General features: G+C 37.6%; 1 protein-coding gene across 3 annotated transcripts in view; it reads left to right on the top strand.

The window, feature by feature from the left end:
* The first annotated feature begins 5,307 nt into the window (after window positions 1-5,307).
* The window catches only part of ARHGAP15 (Rho GTPase activating protein 15), a 517,480-nt gene continuing 505,717 nt past the window's right edge, over window positions 5,308-17,070 (top strand). For 2 of the 3 annotated variants that reach the window (XM_070737052.1, XM_070737079.1), the window contains exon 1: window positions 7,461-7,677. The gene's annotated coding sequence lies outside the window, so the exon portion shown is untranslated. Of the gene's footprint in view, window positions 5,390-7,313; window positions 7,402-7,460; window positions 7,678-17,070 lie in introns of those variants that run through there. The other variant, XM_070737062.1, reaches the window with a different exon arrangement.

The following is a 17,070-nucleotide window of genomic DNA, read 5'->3' on the forward strand; positions in this document are numbered from 1 at the left end:
CTTTGCACATGTGCATGCAAGCCCCCCTTGTGAGCCCCACCCACTGCATGTGCAGTCATGATCCTCCCTACACCCCCACTCACACATGTAAATTTTGCCTCCAAGCTTCTGCATGTGCCCCGTGTGCTCTACCACACATGCCCATGCATGTCTCCTGCATGCACTCCACCCTCCACACATGCACATCAGAGACCAAAAAACCAGCTGACCAGTCGGAGACATGCGCACATGCAGGGTGGAGCTGAACTGGGGTGACCGCTCGCATGCCTTCACGACTCTGTACCATATGAAATGTGTATCCCTTTTTGTTTTCAGAGTTTTCCATCATTCAGCATGATGAATGAAACACACACACACACACAAACACCATGTAGATTCGTGGCAACTCTATTATCCAGAATACCCTTTTTCCAACAATAACACACTTTTTGCTGTCATTTAAAAATGCTTTGTGGCCAAAAGAGAAATGTATGTAGCTTGTAGGCCTTGTTTGGCTTGGAAACTTATCTCTTATACAGTTTATACTTAAAAATAATGGCAGTCTTTCATGCTGTGAATCCCATTAATAGCATTTTGCCAGTGAAGAGCTACCCAAATTTTTTTACTATTACGCTATGGGCATGGCTTATGCATTTTCTTTCAACATCTTTCATTGCAAATTGGGTGCTCTGGGGTGGAGCTCCATTTTCACTACCCCACTGTGTCCCTACCACCCCGTCTGGGCAATAGCCCACCCTTGCATTTAGTCTTATATACAGTGAAGGGCTACCAAATTTTTTACTACCACACTGTGGGTGTGGCTTACGCAGGACGCCCTGCATTTTCTTTCAACGGCTTTCAATGCAAATTGGGTGCTCTGGGGTGGAGCTCCATTTTCGCTACCCCACTGTGTCCCCCCCCCCCACACATCCAGGCAGCAGTCCTCCCATGCTTATATACTGCTTCATAGTGCTTTTACAGTCCTCTTTAAGTGGTTTACAGAGTCATCATATTGCCCCCAACAATCTGGGCCTTCATTTTACCCACTTCGGAGGGATGGAAAGCCTTAAGTGGGTGGTGAGATTTGAACTACTGAACTGCAGCTAGCAGTTATCTGAAATCGCCTGCAGTGCTGCACTCTAACCACTGTACCACCTCGGCACTCAAATGATTTCAAAGGTCCTTTTTTCCTCCAAAACTTCCATCAGTTCTGATGGCAGGAGGGCTGACAGGATAGATCAGTTCTTCATCAGAACTGCTGAAGTTTCTTGGATGAGAAGTGAAACAGCTTCTTTTTTTGAGGAAAAACCATTCCAGTTGCTTTTTGAAGGGGGGGGGGCACCTTTGAGACAACTATGATCTGGATGATTGAGAATTCCACAGATTTCCTATTAATTACTCATAAAAACTGGACCCCACAAACTCAATACTTCACCACATATTCTGCATCCTCCAAGATAAAGTCTAGGTAGCTCCGTGGCACACCTTTTTCTCCACCAAGATAGCTGTACTTCCATTTCCTCCAATCCTTCTATTTGGATTTCACACCCAGACCCACTTCCCAGTCCATGAATTATGGATAAACAACCCAGTATATTTTTTCGTAAGAGACTTATTGTTTAAATTGCTTCAACTTGTTTTTGTCACATCTCTACAATTTTATCAGGGTGCCTTTAGCACCTAAAGGTCTACTGTTCTCACAAATGAGGCTGTACTACATTTTCAGCTGACATGTTCTTCAACCCTGTCAAAAGCACTCTTTAAATAATGCATCAGCATGGGTTGTAGCTTTGGCTTTAGATATACATTTTAGCTATTTTAAGGGTAGTTTTACTGTCAGAGCTACCCGGCGCAGCTTCCAGCTTCTTGGGGATTTCAGTTCTGTGACATGGTCTCTTAATGAAAACAACTCCGAAAGGAAAGCATGCCTCAGTAGCTCTCAGCTCACTTAAATTGAGAAGGGGGGGATAATTATTACTTATTCTTTGACTACCCCCATGGTGATCTTTATAGGAGAGAAATAGAAATGCCTTTATCCGAATTCAGATGGAATACTTGGGTCTGAAATAATATTGCTACAAGAAAAGTAGAATGTGAAAGCCCGTGAGGCAAATAGAGGCAATTCAGTTTGCCTTGGTGTATTCTTCTACCTCATCTCATCTCACTCATATTTTCTCAACTTCCCTACTTCAAATTGTCTTGGTCTACATCTCTTCTTCAGTTACCTCCCTAGACAATGTGAAATATTCCTTGGAATTCATAAGGACATTTGAATTCCCCCCTCCTCCTCCTTCTTCCTTCCTCCTCCCTCCCTCCTCCTCATTCTCCTCCTCCTCCTTGTTTGTTTGATCCCTTAATCTCATATCCCAATTCAGCTAAGTGAATTTAAATCTGTATGATGGGCCTACCTCTATGCGCAACATCATTTCTCACAACTTCCGTCCCCTGTCCTATTGCTCTCCTATATCTCCTATACCTTTCTTCTATTCCTATATCTCTTCTTCTATTCTTTCATTGATATGTTCTATTACTATATCTTCTTTTCTATTATTTCTTAGATATATTTTACTATGAGTATCTCCTCTATAACCTTCATCATGTATTTTATTATGTGTATATAGATATATACCCACTAAAACCCTCATTGTGTATTGGACAAAATAAAAAAATAAAAAAATAAAAAAAATAAATAATGTAGGGTTCTGTCTTCCAAAATATATTGAATCTGTACAAAATCTTATGTATTGTTTTTATTCAATTTTTAATCACATGCTTCTGATCTTTTGTAATTTTAAAAAAAATATTTATAGTGCTACTCTTTTACACGTTAGAATCTCTAAAAAAACCCTATCTTGGCTGTTTTGGATAAACATTGCAGTTTGTGCCTTCAGTGAAAATCCTGTCTAACCTCATTTGTAGTTTAATATTCTAATCCAGCCTTGTCCTGACATTCTTGTGTGATCAGACTTTTTGCATGCTTTGGGTCTTAGGGATCAAATAATGTCATCTGCAGAACCAGGAACTGGGCCTTTTTCATCACAGCATCCTCCTCTGAATAACTTTCCCTTGAGATTCATGTGGCCTCCATCTTATTTCCCTTCAAGGAAGCCCTAAAAGTATGGACTTAAGTAGAGTGTTTGATTGATTCTTTAATTTGGGGCTGTTGTGGAAGATTTTTATTTGTTTCCTCGGGACATTTTATATATACAATGTTTTTTTTTCTTTTTTGTCTTTTGAAGTTAGCCAGAGTTATTTTGGAGCTGAGCAGCCTAAATATTTGATTAAGTGTTTAGAAGAGTGGGAGGTTTATTGTTTTTTTCCCTGTGTTTTATTGCTTGTAAGCCACCTAGAATCCCTGTGAGCAAGTAGGCAGATATATAAATTTTCTAAGGAAAAAAAAGAAAGAAAAGAAAGAGAGAGAGAGAAGAAAGAGAGAAAGAAAGAGAAGAAATAGGAAGGAAGGAAGGAAGGAAGGAAGGAAGGAAGGAAGGAAGGAAGGAAGGAAGGAGATATATAGCCCTTGGCCAAATTAAGGGGGAAAATATTTCAGTGTAGACGTTCATTTTGGTCTGCCTTTTTCTCTACAAAGTCAATAATTTACTCCTTTAATTACCAACAATTGATCTTCCCCTGCATGTTCTTGTATGTCTTTCCAATACATAATTGTCCTAATAATGAATAAGATCAGTTTTAATGTAATATAATTTAATTCCTTTTCTTATATTATTCCTGGATGACTGCCTATTTTTCGAGGATAAGAATCAAATGCACAGCACTCCCAAATTCTACAGCAATATCTACTCCCTAAGGTCTTTGATGTGATCCCCAAAGCCTTGAGTTATTTATAAATAAAATCCAGTTTATAAACATAATAAAGGTGGGGTAGAAATAAAATAACACCCAGTTTGGTCCAGTGGTTAAGGCATCAGCCTAGAAAATGGGAGATACAATGAGTTTAAGTCCTGACCTAGCCATGAAAGCCAGCTGGGTCACTTTGGGCCCATCAGTCTCTCTCAGCCCAGCCCACCTCATAGGGTTGTTGTTGTGAGGATAACAGGAGGAAGGAATAGTATTGGATATATTTGCTGCCTTGAATTATTTGTAAAAAAATAATACAGGAGGATACAAACCAAGAAACAAATAATTATATGAATGACTGAATGAACGGTAATAAAAATTGAGGGAAGTTTTAAATTCTAGGATAAGGTGGTCTATAAAACAAACAAACAAACAAACAAACAAACAAACAACTTACCTAAAAAGACTGCTTTTATTCAGTAATGAAATAATTTTTTTTTAAATTATCTATTTTGTGGGCATGGCTTGGTGGGCATGGAGTAGTTTGGTGGGTGTGGCAGGAGTAGGACACTTCAAAATTCTCATTGCCACCTCACTTTGGGGCTGGACAAAAGAGATATTTGGGGGTTCTCCGAATTATTCAAAATTTCCGCTAGCAGTTCTACAGAATCTGTCAGAATCTGCTGGATTTCACGCCTGCTTTTGTTCCTTTTTTGATCTCCAGTGAGTTTAAATAAATGGCCATTTACTTCATCTGTCACAATCTCACAACCAAATAGGGTTAGGATTAGTGGTTGATAGAGGTTTTTTTACCTGCGCTGTAGTTACAATAACATCATTCCAATTGTGTCCACTTCAACAATTATATAAGACATGATGTTCTGCTCTTCATTGGGTGTATTTAAGCAAAGGCCAATGGTCTGGAATGCTTTAGGAATTTGGATTCCCAGACTAGTGGACCTCTTTTCTTAAACCGTCTTGCTTGTAAGATTCTAACTTTGTCTTATTGAAAATCCAGCAATTGTTGGAAAAGTATATGAGTAACACTCTGACATCTTCCATCACCCCTCCCACCCATTTCACAGATAAAGTTTTAAAACAAAACAGCATCTTTTATTTGTCTTGCAGCCCTATTCATGATGTGATTGTGTATTTCAATCTTCTCCTACCCCGTGTGTTCCAAATAGGCTGAGATAAAATCCCGGTCAACCCATTCACCTTTTGGGACAGTTCGTTGAGATCCAACATAATTATAAGGAATCTGACTGGGAAAAATCATGCAGAGCTAAAATTAAGCGCCTATGCCTTTAAGAAACAGACGCAGCCTGACTTTCTCTATTACTGCTCGTCGCAGAGCATTCTGGTAGATGTAGTTTCTTGTAAACTCAAAACAATCGGTGCCTCAGGTCATTGAAACTACAATTCCTAGAATGCTAGGCATCCGAGGGGCACTGGCTCCTTGCGAGGCCGCTCTCTCAGGGTGACAGGGCTGCTAGTTCAAGTTGCCATAGCAGCAGTGGGGCCAAAAAAAGCGTCTTTGTAGTATCTGGACGAAAGAAACTTTGCAACGAGGAACAGTTATGCAGCTCGATTATGTGCATCAAAAGTAAAGGTGATTCTTTCAAAAAATCAGGACTTTTAAAAAATGCAGCAGGACACGAGACAAATAGTTAAAAATCGTGACTGTCCCGCTCAAAGTGGGATGTATGGTCACCTTATTCTAGAATTATGCAAAATGATATTTTGACCAATGGATCCTTTCAAGGTTATTTGGGAAGGAAGAAAATCTGCTACCCAAACACGGAGAGTGAAACAGACATATTTATTTGTTCCTTGATCCTATTTAGTGTCCATCCATCTCCCTCACAGAGCAGCTTTAGACAGTATACAAATAGACATCAAAACATAAAAGCTATATGGAAATATTATAATAAAAATCAATTAAAAACAAGAATTAAATAATTAAAATTCAGATTTAAATAGGCATGTGTTTCAGGGTGGTAACCAATTAATTAAAAACATCCAAAAAGTTTCTGTACACATATACATGTAAACTTCTATCTGTTGCAATGGTCCACTGAGACCTAGAATGGCCATGGATTTCTTCAATGCATTGCTAAATAATTCATCTAAGTGAAATAGAGCTACCTCACACATTCCAATTAAATACATAGGCAGTAATAATCTTATACTGCCATGGTGTAATGCTTAGCACTCTGGACTCTGAATCCAGCTGTCCAAGTTCAAATCTCGGTGGAACCTGTAAATCTTTTAGAAAGCCTTGGTGGTGCAGTGGTTAGAGTGCAATACTGCAAGCTACATCTGCTGACCACTGGCTGCCAGCAGTTTGGCAGATTGATTCTCAGTAGGCTCAAGGTTAACTCAGTCTTCCAGCCTTCCAAGGTCGGTAAAATGAGGACCAAGATTATTGGGGGCAATATATGCTGACTCTGTAAATTGCTTAGAAAGGGCTGTAAAGCACTATGAAACAGTATACTGTATAAACAGTCTTTCGTAAATTGTTTAAGACCCACCAGTATCTCCAGGCATGGGGGAATTGAGATATCTCCCCCAGGCTTATACAGTCTTGTGTATTTATGCTTGTGTTGTATGGTTTTAAATGGTGGGTTTTTTAGATGTTTTTTTTTAAATATTAGATTTGTTTCATTATCATATTATTATTATTGTTGTGAGCCTGCCCGAGTCTCCGGAGAGAGGCAGCATACAAATCTAATAAATTATTATTATTATTATTATTATTATTATTATTATTATTATTATTATTATTGTTGTTGTTGTTGTTGTTATTATTATTATTATTATTACTATTATTATTATTATAGTCTAAGTGCTATTGCTATTAATTGCCTTTAAGGTCTGCTTTAACATAATTAAATGCCTTTTTTTTTGTCCTGGCCCCAGCAACCAAGTCAAAATGCAACTCAGTTCAAAATGTCCCCTCCCTCAAAAAATATGCTTCTCTGTTCTTGAGGTGGTTTGATAAAGAAAACATTATATCTCTGATTTGTGTGTGATATTTCTCTGCATTTTCCATGCCCATAGCTGAATTTCTGTCAAGCGAAGGAGCTTCAGCAAGGTATGCTTGCTACCTCAACATCATAGAACTTCTGGGTAAATGGGGAGTTTTACTTAGAAATTCCAAGTAAATTTGGTCAAATCTCTAGGCTTGATCTCATTGAACTCTCCTCCAAAGCTTGGCCCTCTTCGAGCAAAGCTGTCCTTTTAATTTGATTTTAATGTGACTGAGGTACAAGCAAGCAGACTTGTGGTCATCTCTTCTGCGGACATTTTCAGACAGGAAACCAAGAAAACAGTACTAGTCGCAGCTGCCTGTTAAGTCTGTGCAAAACTGAACATCAAAATCTGAATTTTTTTTTCTATACATTTTTCATCCTTGAAGCTGTTTTTTTTAAAAAAAAAAAGTTTAAAAAGGGCGGAGGGAAAAGAGGCATTTCCCACCAATGTGCTTGATTTCTCAAACACTTGTTTTTTTCTCTTTTTCTCTTTTTTTACAGAAAGCAAAGGAACAGGAAGTTGAAATATTTTCAGCTCAGCTCATTCCTCTTTCTATTTCCTTTGAACCTTGTACAGCTTCTGAGATTGGTTAGTAAGTTGAACTCAAAGTTTTCATGCTAGAGCCTCAGCTCATTCTTTAATTCCTATTTGGTGGTGTGCTGTTACTGATGGGGTGCTGAACTCCTTTTGACAGGAAGTGGTTTTTCTGTATTTTTCTCCTTGCCTGCTTTGTGCTTGCCTTAGATGAAACAAGATGTGTAGCCTTCAGAAGGGGGCCATTTCACATTTCACGCTTTCCTTTTAAAAAGCTGAAACTGGAGGTTGTTGAGGGAGATGAGAAAAACAGTGCACAGCAGAATATTGGTAAGGAAACTTAATTTGCTTCTCAATCCTCATCTGCAACTTGTATCACACAGCCAGGAAGGGAGTAGAGAAACTTACTATGGCATATTATATTTTATTATAATGCATAGACAATGTTCTGAAAAAGAAATACCACTCTCCTTTTAGATTCATACTCTGGAAGAATACCTGAATATTTGGGTTGGCATTTATACAGGGTATGCAACTGGGAATGTCTGTCTTTCTATCTCTACCTACCTACCTACCTATTTACCTACACCCCCCCTCTATCTCTGTCTGTCTGTCTGTCTGTCTGTCTGTCTGTCTGTCTGTCTGTCTGTCTGTCTGTCTGTCTATCTATCTATCTATCTATCTATCTATCTATCTATCTATCTATCTATCTATGTCCCTCTATCTATCTATCTATCTATCTATCTATCTATCTATCTATCTATCTATCTATCTATCTATCTATCTATCTATCTATCTATCTATCTATCTATCTCCCTCTGTCCCCCTCCCTCTCTCCCTCCCTCCCTTTCATTCTATTAAATTTGTATGCCACCCATCCTCCTTACAAAATGATTCTGGGAGGCATAAACTCTTTTATATTTCAAAATGTGTAACTTTTTCCCCCATAAAAAGGGTAAGCACTTTGCTCAAGAAGTATGAACAGCAAGTGATTTTTAGGGAGAGGTAGAGAGGGGATTGAAAGCCAAGAAAATCACAAAGCAATTGAAACGTGTTATGCCTGGGATGCTAAAAGTACAGTTAGTATATTGGGTGTTGAGGTTCCATTGTTGAGAAATAGTAATCAACAGAGGGAATATCAATAGAAACATATCTGGAATGTTTGTCATGTCGAATGAACAATGGGCTCAGCTACAGCAACATATATTTATTTATTTATTTATTGATTGATTGATTGATTGATTGATTGGATTTGTATGCCGCCCCTCTCCGGATATGTCCTAACATGGATCTAAATTAGCAGTGGCTGGAAGGTGGGATCTTATTGTAAAAGAAATTTCCAAAGGAAGCACAATCCAGTTTTGGCCCATGAAACATATGCAGAAGTATATTGTTATATACCAGTGATGGTGAACCTTTTTTTCCCTCGGGTGGCGAAAGAGCGCGCGCACATGCTATTGCGCATGTGCGAGTGCCCACACCCATAATTCAATGCCTGGGGAAGGCAAAAACTGCTTCCCTCACCCTCTAGAGGCCCTCTGGAGGCTGGAAACAACCTGTTTCCCAACTTCTGGTAGGCCCAGTAGGTTCGTGTTTTGCCCTCCCCAGGCTCCAAAGGCTTCTGTGGAGCTGTGGGAGGGTAAAAACGCCCTCCCCCATCTCCCTGGAAGCTCTCTGGAAGTCAAAAACGTCCTCCCAGAGCCTCTGTGCAAGCAAAAAATCAGCTGCCCAGCACCCAGATGCATGTTGGAATTGAGCTAGGGCAACAGCTTGCATGCCAACAGTTCTATTACTATATCTTCTTTTATATTCTTTCATAGATATATTTTACTATGAGTATCTCTTCTATAACCTTCATCATGTATTTTATTATGTGTGTATATAGAGAGGCAAATAAGGAGCTGTGATGTTCCTTCAATACACCAGGGTGATTCGACACAAAAATATGTAACCCTTCCCTGGTGCAGAGCTGAAGGGATTGGATTCTGTAGCCTAGAGGATAATTCTCTGCCTTACAAGGCAAAGGTTGCAGGTTCAAGTCCCAGTGGGTATGGCTAGCTGATGAGGCCAAAATAAGGCCAAAATAGATCTATCCTAGTCTCCCTTAATTTTCAAATTCAGCAAAAAAAAAAAAAGTGACATACATACATACATACATACATACATACACACACACACACACACATACACACATATACATATACATACATACCCACTAAAACTCTCATTATGTACTGGAATAAATAAATGAATGAATGAATGAATGAATGAATGAATAAATAAATAAATAAATAAATAAAATATGGCTCCACGTGCCACCTGTGGCACCCGTGTCATAGATTTGCCATCACTGTTATATACTGTGATAAAATCCCATAAACCACAGAGATTATAAAAAATGTTCTTGAAGTTTAAGATTCCAGATTATTTACAGGACCGTCTTCTGCCTCACATGTCCCAGCGACCAGTTAGGTTGCACAGAGTTGGCTTGATCTAGGTCCATCAACCAAGCAATGCTGGCAGGCAGGCCCTCTGGAACCAAGTTCCCCCCAGAGATTTGTACCACCCCCACTCTCCTCGCCTTACAAAAGGAGTTGAAAACACACATATGCTGGCAGGCCTGGAGCCATTGAGCAATAGTTGCTTCCCTGGCCAGTAGTATGAATGCATGCGTGCATATTGGGTTTTAATTTTTACTTATTTTTATTTCAGGTATTGCAATATTTTAACTTTGTTACTTTTTTATTGTTGTAAGTTGCCCCGAGTCTGCTAGGAGAAGGGTGGCCTCTAAATTTGGTAGGTGGGTAGGTAGGTAGGTAGATAAGTAAGTAAGTAAGTAAAGTAAGTAAGTAAGTAAGTAAGTAAGTAAGTAAGTAAGTAAGTAAGTAAGTAAGTAAGTAAGTAAATAGCAGGTGTTCAACCCTGCCATATACAGATAGTCCTCAATTTATGATCATAATTGAGCCCAAAAATTATGTCGCTAAATAAGACAGTTGTTAAGTGAGTTTTGCCCTATTTTACAACCTTTCTTGCCATAACCAGTAAGTGATTCCCTGCAGGTGTTAAGTTAGTATCACTGTTGTTAAGCTTCCCCCATCGACTTTGCTTGTCAGAAGGTCACAAAAGATTATTACATGAGACTAGGGCATTGCAACCATCATCAATACATGCCAATTGACAACCATTCAAATTTTGATCACGTAGATGCTGTATTGGTTGTAAGTGTGAAAGTCATAAGTCACTTTTTAATGTCATTGTAATTTCGAACCGTCGCTTAAAAATGGTTGTAAGTTGAGGACTAAATGTACATAATACTGCATGGGCAGGAAGCTCATACACATTTGGAAATTTAACAGATAGGATTCTAGCGCTGTAATGTTGATAAGAGAAATTAACATGTGCCTCCACATTTAGGTCTCCAGTTTAACGGGCGCCATCAATATAGTGCATGTTTTTGGAATATATTAACAACATATTAACATATCTGAACCTTGACTTTTTCCTAAGAATGTATTTCACATAGACACAAGGAACATGTGGTCTAAAGCAGAAATTTTCAAACTTTTTCTTTCTGAGGAACTATTCTTTTAAAAACAACCACCTCAGAATCCATGATCAGGAGGCAAAACTATGTTCTTAGACAATTGGTCATAGAACTATTTTTTTCCCCTTGGTCTCATCGTGTTCCTGTGGAACAGTTTGAAAAACCCCTATTTTAGAGTTCCTTCAAATGTTTTACGACTTCAGTATAGAAAAGATGACATCAAACTTTTTTCAACATCTTTTGAGGAGACCAATTACCCTAAAAGTATTTTTTGCTGTCCTGAGTGACTGCTTCTTAACATATGAGGCCATTTATTTTACCACATGGAACATTCCAACTCCATATGTTTTGTAGATCATCCATGTTTATTTTTATACTGTTTTAAATGTGTGGTAAAAAATTATTGGTTTGGTGTATGGCAAGGGAAGGGAAATGATAGAAGCTGGGTACTGTATAAGCTCACTGCTTTTGTATATGCTTCATATTGTCACAGAAATACATAAAATGATTGGCACATCTGTCACAATGACTATGCTGTTGCTCTCTCATTTGATGACCCTGCAATAATTAAACCTACATACATTATGAAGAATCACAGTATGTTCCTTAAAAGATGTAAAGTCCCTTTTTGTTCCAGGTTAGAATAGAGTGATCTTAATAATGCAATCTTAAACATAATCCGTTCACCTCTTGTGTCATTGCCTCTTCATAAATAAACTACTTAGTTCAACAGTGAAAATACCCAGTCATTTTCATTCTAGTAGATTGCAGAAGCTAAGAAATACTGGACCTGCAATGATACTGTTTAAAATCATGAAAAATAAAAAAAAAATGTTTTTTTTTAAACTACAGCTTTCAAAGAGAAATTCTCCATCTATGTAAATATAATTATTAACTTCCCCATCTATTTAAAACATTTATGTGAACTATTATACTGAAATTGGTCTCAAAGGTTTATATAAATCTTGGTACAAGATTTCAAATATATTTTGCCCCTCAAATTTAGGGGTATTTTCATCCATTTTATATCTGGGTAAAGTCATACTGCCATGTTTTGTATACATAACAACACTTAGAAAATAGATTAGGAGTTTGAAATCTATACCAGATATCCCTTTGTTTATTTGACATTTAACTGTATGTCCATATTTGTTTAAGATCTTAATCTTGGTGTTGGATGAAGGTGGTGCTGTGGATATTGCCTATCTGAACTTCAGCAAAGCCTTTGATATGGTTCCACATAAAGAGCTGATAGATAAATTAGTGAATATTGGACTTAATTCCTGCATAGTTCAGTGGATTTGCAGTTGGTTGAAGTGTAGATACAGTAACTGAATGTAAACATGCCTGGGATAAACATATATCCATCCTAAGATAAAATACAGGAAATAGTATAAGGGCAGACTAGATGGACCATGAGCTCTTGTTTCTGCCATCAATCTTCTATGTTTCTATGTTTCTAATGTTCTCATGATTGCACATCATTCTTATACTCCCATTCTTATACTTATATCTTTATGTCTTTCTTGGCAGTGATATAACTGGGGGGACTTTGAAAAGTAAGATTTTGCCCTGGCTGTACATGAATTAATATTCATACGAGTCCATCTTTTCAGAAAAGGTCTCATGATATCAGAGATCCACGTTCAATCATTAACTTCTCCAAACATTGTTTTTTTTCCCTGAGATTCAGGTAAGAGATAATCCTCAATTTATAACTACAATTTGTGCTGTTCCCTCCCTTTCACACACACAGATATACAGTGTTCCCTCGATTTTCGCGGGTTCAAACTGCGCGAATAGCCTATACCACGGTTTTTCAAAAAAATTAATTAAAAAATAGTTCGCCGGTTTTTTTCCATAACACAGTTTTTCCTGCCCGATGACATCATATGTCATCACCAAACTAATAATTTTTGCAAAAAAATAACAAAAAAAAAATAATTATTGTTAATAAATAATTATGTTTATAAGTATCAGGATCACTAAGTGTCTTATTCAATGGTGAGTACCAGTAATAATGATGAGTAAATGGTTGTTAAGGGAATGGGAAATGGTGATTTAGGGGTTTAAAGTGTTAAGGGATGGCTTGTGATACTGTCCATAGCCAAAAATGGTGTATTTACTTCCGCATCTCTACTTCACGGAAATTCGACTTTCGCGGGCGGTCTCGGAACACATCCCCCGCGAAAATCGAGGGAACACTGTACATGGTTTAATGGTTTTATTAATATTCCCCAGCAACTCCTGTTCCCCAAATTCCAGCACTGTCCCAATAAAGTCTCCTTCAAGCAGACCAATGCTAGTCCACAGAGCAACAGAAGATAATAGAATTCTTTATTGGCCAAGTGTGATTGGACACAAGGAATTTGTCTTTAGTGCATATGCTCCATGATTCCACAAGGCACTTGAAAGTTTTCCCAACAGAATAAACCCACCAGGCAAAATTAAGTCCACAATACAATAAGGTTCACTAGGCAAGAAAAGTCTAGAGTTCACAAGGAATGATCCAACCTAGGCACATTGTCAATCCAAAGCAAGGCAGGAATCACAGTGATCAGAAAACACACAGCTAGGAAATGAACATGTTGTTCACAGCATCGTCTGCACCTCTCTGTTCTGCTAAATAGCATGATGTAACCCATCAAGAAGAGTGAGACTTTCTCCTTGTGGATGACCTCCTCTACTGCTGCTTTTTCTCTGCTCTACATGTTCTTGGATCAGCTGCAGAAGGCAGTTCCCCTTCCTCATCACTGACCAGCTTCATATGTGTGCTTTTCCCCAACTGAACCATCAGAGCTTCTCCTCCTGCAGCTGTGTTTCAGCCACCTCCCTCATAGACAGCTTATTGGAGCAGTTGACCAACTTCCCTCCTAACTTGCCAGGAACTGGTTCATCCTTCCCTGGATTGACATCTGAAGAGTTATCTAGGGAAGCGTCCAAAGGAGTCATCATACAATGAGCCCCGAGTCTACGGAGAGGGGCGGCATACAAATCTAATTAATAATAATAATAATAATAATAATAATAATAATAATAATAATAATAATAATATTGCTAAGCAGGACAATTGTTAAGTAAGTTTTCCCCATTTACCCTCCTTGTCACAGTGGTTAAGTGAATCACTGCACTTGATAAGTTAGTAACTTAAATGAATCAGTCTTCCTTGTCAATTTTGGTTGTCAGAAGATTGCAAAAGAAATGACATGACCCTGGAACACTGCATAAATGTGAACCAGTTATCAAACATCCAAATTTTAACCATGTGATCATGGGGATCACTGCAATGGTGGTAAGTATGAAATGGTCATAATTCACTTTTTCTCAGTACTGATATAACTTTAAATGGTCACTAAATAAATGGTCACAAATCAAAATCAAAATTTTGACCATTTGATAACTGGCATGTCTTTAGGGCAGTTTCAGTGTCCCAGGATCATGTGATCATCTGTTGCGAACTTCTGACAAGCAAAGCCAATGGAGAAGCCAGATTCCCTAAACAACCATCTTACTAACTTACTAACAACTACACAGTGATTTGACTTAGTATCTGTACCAAGAAATGGGCGTGTAAAATGGGCGTGAGGGCAGAAATCACTTAACAACTGTCTTGCTTAGAAATGGAAATGGGTTCAATTTTGGTTATAACTTGAGGACTACCTGTACCAAAGGCAGGACAGAAGCATTCCTTAAGACTATGAAAAGGAGATCGGGAGACTGTATTAGGAATAAGGTTTTTTTTCTGACTAAAAAAGGTAGAAGACAGAGGAAAAGTATAACAAAAACAGATTTGCAAGATTCTGCTACTAATCTATCACTAAGCCGTGGTGGTGCAGTGGTTAGGAGGCAGTATTGCAGGTTAATTAGATCACTGCAAGGAGTTTGATTCTGAATGGCTCAGAGTTAACTTCAGCCTTCCAATCCTTCCAAGGTCAATAAAATGAGGACCCAGATTGTTGGTGGCAATAGGCAGACTTTGTAAACCACTTAGAGAGGGTTGTGAAGCAGTATATAAGTCTAACGCTATTGCTATAATACCTTAATGAAATTTAGTTCTATTCTTCCTACGGATGCCATTCTACTTCATAGGGACTGATAAAGCCCTTTTCCATTCTCTATACCCTTAAATAAAAATTATTATTTTATTGAAAGGCAAAGGGAAAAAAGGCTTAATGGGATTCTTGCATCTTTTACTAGACCGGGTAGCACATGTTGAGTTACTGTCAACTTTTCCACAAAAAGCCTGACACACGAGGCCTCATCATGAAGAGCCAAAAGAAAAAAACCTGATTGTTCAGCTTGAGAAGTTGCTTGCATGGATTTGAAAAATGTTGCTTTGTATTTCATCCAGAAGATGGCATTCTTTGCATCCCAATGTCCATCTGTCCTGCAGCTCTTAGGCTTTTCGGATAAATTTCCAACCTAAGCACAAATTGGTCTGACAACCTATAGTTATGAGATCTGACAGATTTAATAATAGCCCAAGGTCCCAAGTAAGAAAAATATCATGCTTGTGATATAAGTAAAATGGTAGAAGCTGAGAAACACTTGGTGTGTCAGAGAAAATAGAAGCAGGTTTAGCACTTTTAAACTGCTGAATAGCATCTGAAAATTGAATGAATGTATGTGTTACACACACCTGCTCTGGTAATATTTTAGCAATTTAGTCCACTTCACTAAGCTCAGAGTAAAACATTGTCATATTTCTTAGGTGGAAAAAGGAGTCTTTATTCATTTATGCTTGAGGTTGTAAACTTTACGTATAGCCTTTCTTATTCTTAATGAAAGATCTGTGTATCTGAAATTGTCTCCATATGAATAATCTTGAAAGATATTACATCAAAGATGTATAGTTCAGTTCCTTTCCTAGGTGACAGTTGTGGGTTTCTACTGTATCCGCCTCTGCACATTTTGCATTATTTAGACAAGTCCAATTATATATTTCTTGCTATTGCAGATGTTGTTTTGTACTGCCTACTTTTCTTTCCTTCCAATCTTTTTTCCAGCAAAGGCCTTTTGCACCGAATTGTGCTACAGTAAATAACTGAAATATCTCAATGTTCTTTGCTTGAATGGTTTTTATGGGGCTTTTTTCTGCTTCACCATGTCTACAACTTTATTATTATTATTATTATTATTATTATTATTATTATTATTATCATCATCATCATCATCATCATCATCATCATCATTATATCATTATATCATATCATTATATCATTATATTATTATTATTATTATTATTATTATTATTATTATTATTATTAGTAATTTCAAGTGATTCTCAAGATATATCTTAAGAGCCACATTTCAAAGACCTTTGTATGCGCTCAGCCTCCTTGGATACTGTACCAGTTTTTCAAATATGCAAATATGAATGACATAAGATTCCTATTTTTAGTTTGACGTTTTCTTCCACCGAGTTAGAAAAAAACTTTCAGGGGAATTTCATTTGCCTTTTTATTTTTCCAACTTTTTTATCTTCTTCTATGATTAAGTATCCAAAATAAATAACATTTTTGACTAAATCATTTATTTTTCACTGATGTGAAAACTCTGAACTTTTTTGGGTACAAGCTGCTCTTGCATGTACCTAAATATAAGAAAAGAATAGAATAGAATAGAATAGAATAGGATTCTTTATTGCCCAAGTGTGACTGGACACACAATGAATTTATCTTTGGTCCATAGGCTCTCAGTGTACATAGAAAAAAAGATACATTTGTCAAGCATTACAAGGTACAATACTTAATGATAGTGATAGGGTACAAATAAGCAATCAAATCATACTAGGAAACAATCAATATAAATTGTAAGGATTCAAGCAACAAGTTATCATTATACAATCATCAGTGGGAGGAGATTGGTGATAGGAATGATGAGAAGATTAATGCAGACTTAGTGAATAGTTTGACAGTGTTGAGGGAATTATTTGTTTAGCAGAGTGATGGTGTTCTTATGTCCAGTTGTTCCAGTGTGCAGTGCTCTATAGTGACGTTTTGATGGTAGGAGTTGAAACAATTTATGTCCAGGATGCAATTTATATCCAGGGGCTATTTTCACAGCCCTCTTTTTGAACTCGTGCAGTATACAAGTCAGTGGAAGGCAGATTGGTAGCAATTGTTTTTTCTGCAGTTCTGATTATCCTCTGGAGTCTATGTCTGTCTTGTTTGGTTGCA

Source organism: Erythrolamprus reginae, chromosome 1, assembly GCF_031021105.1.
Source record: "Erythrolamprus reginae isolate rEryReg1 chromosome 1, rEryReg1.hap1, whole genome shotgun sequence".
NCBI classification, from domain to species: domain Eukaryota; kingdom Metazoa; phylum Chordata; class Lepidosauria; order Squamata; family Dipsadidae; genus Erythrolamprus; species Erythrolamprus reginae.